Source organism: Magnolia sinica, chromosome 4 (genome assembly GCF_029962835.1).
Source record: "Magnolia sinica isolate HGM2019 chromosome 4, MsV1, whole genome shotgun sequence".
In the NCBI taxonomy this organism is placed as follows: domain Eukaryota; kingdom Viridiplantae; phylum Streptophyta; class Magnoliopsida; order Magnoliales; family Magnoliaceae; genus Magnolia; species Magnolia sinica.
The window spans coordinates 4,821,424-4,825,095 of NC_080576.1; positions in this window are offsets into that span (position 1 = coordinate 4,821,424).

The window sequence follows — 3,672 nt, forward strand, 5'->3', positions numbered from 1 at the left end:
GAAGGATGGCACGGACAAGACAAATAGATCACGTTAGGCTCCACAGAGAACCTGCCACTACTGAGTCCGTCAAGGCAGGTGGAGTACACAATCCACGTCCCTTCTACACTACACCCCTCCAAGTCGACCAGATGGAACATTAATTCAACAACTATTTTGAAAGACTCTCCCATGTGAAATCTGATCGATCGGTGCATAATTCCCGCCTATTGTGTTGGTGAGCTGACACAAAAGTCAGACAAATCCATTCATCCAGGGGCCCACACGACTGTGTTGACGGACAGTAATCTAATCATGACCTTTAATATAATTTTTATTAACTAATATATATATATATACACACACACACTATTAACTCATTATACAAGTTGGTAATGACCTTATATGAAGGGTTTACACGAATAAAGCATGGCAGATTGCAACATTCTAGACCTCACCTAGAGGGTTCACATGAATAAAACATGGCATACTGTAATATTATAGTCCCTTGGGAGTGGGTGTTTTTCAACATCCAGACCCTTTTTTTGACAGGGTTGCCTTGGACGGGTCCGAAAAAACAAAAAACGAAAAACACAATAAAATCTTGCTTTGAAGATTTTGAGCCTTCAATAATACAAATAGTACAATGAAAGTCCTGTGTTCTACCACCAGAGGTCAGAAATATTGCAAATTTGCAATGGGGAGCTTTATTTCCCTGACTTTCCACAGTACAAAGTGAGCCTCATCGTACAAGTAGGTTCAGTCCGGATGCGATGGTCCGCAGCTTTGTAGGGCCCACAGAGATGCCCTTGACAAATTCACTCCGTCCATCAGTTTCTCAAGACTGTAATAGAACATGAGCCAATAATTCATGCAGATTTAAATGTCATCTGGGCCACACCAACGTGAAACAGCGGGGAATGAATGAAAACCATTGGAAACTTTGTCTCGACCATAAAAGGTATGTATCAGTATGATATTGTGCCTACAGTTTATCTGAGTGGTTGTAACCGTGTGCAGCATATAAACATATAATGTTCAGATCCAGGAAAGCTTCAGTGGTGGAGGTTTCCGGTTTTCTCTGTTTTCGTGTGTGGTGGCCCTGAGTTTTGTATCTACCTAACTTTTGGACTATTTATTCGATTGTGATATTGAGAAATTGATGTACGGAGTGGATTTTTCACGGGTGTCTATGTGGGCCCACATAGCTTGTACGTTGAGTTGGTGACAGTAAGAAAGGCCCCCAAGTACGCACGTGGCTACAGTGACATAGCTAATGGAAGAAATAGTGCTCGGGAAAAAGCTAGTAAAGCAAGAGAGTGGATTGGTGCGTCCCCAGCCTCACCCAAGACGGTGCGGCCCTTACCGATGGCCCCACCTTGATGTATATATTGCATATCCATGCAGTCCAATCGTTTTGCCTGATCATTCTGGGTCATGATTCCGTAAATGAAGAAGATCCAAATCTCAGGTGGACCATACGATAGGAAACAGTGTTGGTTGAATGCTCTACCATTAGAAACTTCCTAGGGCCCACCGTAATGTTTCAGTAATGTCAAATGCCATCCAACCTGTTGATAATGTAACAACGACTTGGTTGAAAGAGAAAAAATCAGCTTGATCTAATTTTTTTGCGGCATATTAACAGTCAACCACCATTATTTCAAATGGTATGGTCGAATTGAGAATTTGACCTGCTTCAAATTTTGGATCATACCCTATAATGATCTGAAAAAATAGATAGACGGCATGGATATAAAATACATACATCAAGGTGGGCCCCACGGTAGGGCTTCACCGTCTTGGGTGAGGCCGGGGCTGCACCTAATCGCCTCTTGTAAAGCAACAGTACGCGAGTCGTGGTGCGTGGATTGAGTACGACTGCTCGTGGAAATAGCATCTGGGCACTTACGGAAGCGGATTGCCTGTGCCGGAGCTGTGTCTGGCCCGTAGAGATGACCGTGACAAATCCACTCCGCACAGGATTCTAAAAAACAGGAAAATACAAAAATCATGTGGGCAGAACGGACGAAATAGTGGGGATTGAAGACCCGGCAGTGACAATATTTTTTTTTTTACGAGGATGATACTTTTTTAGTGCAGTGTATTTCTTTTATTATTATTATTATTTAATTTTGAAGTGCAGTTTATCTGAATTGTAATAATTCTACCAACAGTTTGGATTATATATAAATATCTTGGTTAGCTGTTTAAACAGTAGACGCTGCTTTTGTCGATGTGGCTACCTGGATCCTACAGCCCTAGGCTTAGAGAGGAAGTGGATTGGCTGGCTTGTTGACGTCACCAAATTTTGTGAGTCTCATCATAAGATATGAGTCATATCCGAACCGTCCGTCTACTTTTTGAGCCAAAACATAAAATAGGTAAAAAAATCAAGTAGACCACACTATAAAAAACAGTGGAGGATTGAAAGACTGCCATTGAAACCCCTTTGGGGGTTACAGAAACATTGGATCAATATGATATCTTTTTTTCCCTTCATCCAGGTCTTTGTGACATTATGAACGGATTGGATGTAAAGTAAATGTTACGGTGGTCCCTATGATTATTTTAACGGTGAAAATCATTGTTCCGTTTCTATTTGTGGTGTGGTTCACTTGATCCTAGGAAATTACTCATTTTTGGGATCAAGATCTAAAATGATCTCTCAAAGAGGATGAACGGTGTAGATATGATATAACTTTGATCTACTTAGTACCGTTGGTACAACTCGGAGCTCGAGGAGCGTCACCGCTCGTTTACGCAAAATCGGATTGCGTACTGAGTTACTCAGTGCGCTTTATTGTACTGATTATACGCAGTTGGAACCACCTTGAAAGTATTCAGTTTATCCAATCCGTCCATACATTGTTTCAGATAATTTTATACGTTAAGCCAAAAATTGAAGCATATCCAAATTTCAAACGGACCATAGCATAGGAAACAGTTGGAATAATAATTTTGTCCGTTGAAACTTTTAAAGTGCCCACAGTGATCTTTATTTTTCATCCAACATGTTCATAAGATTACAAAGACCTGGATGAAGGGAAAACATAAATATCAGCTTGATCCAAAACTTCCGTGGCCACTGATAGTTTTTCAACGGTAGACACTCAATTCACACTATTTCCTGTGGTGTGGTCCACTTGATTATTTTATATACTTTATTTTTGAGATAATTATCTGAAATTAACTGTTAAAATGGATGGACAGGGTGGATTTCATGACCCGTATCGACACCAGGTAGGTTTCTAGTGTGTGGTACACCAGTCAGTCCGCTTCCGCTCAAAGATATCTGTGCGGTCCCAGGCAAATCGCTCCCGGTCGTGATATGACTTTGATGGATCACGAGATCCGCGTGGGCAGCGGCAGTACCCATTCCGTGATGACGCGGATCGCCTGAGAGCGGGTTAGGTGTGGCCTGTATTCAAATAAGACGGACGCGGATTGGATACTGACAGGTTAAGTAGCGAGACTCGCTGGCCAAGCTCCGTGGCCCACCACGATTTATGTTCTGTGTCCACACCGTCCATCCATTTCGAGAGATAATATTAGAGATACTATTAGGACATGATCCAAAGAATGAGTCAGATCCAAAGCTCGAGAGGACTCAACCACATAAAACAGTGGGGAGAGTGACGCCCACCGTTGAAACCTTTAGAAGGTCCACCATGAAGTTTATTTGAGATACAA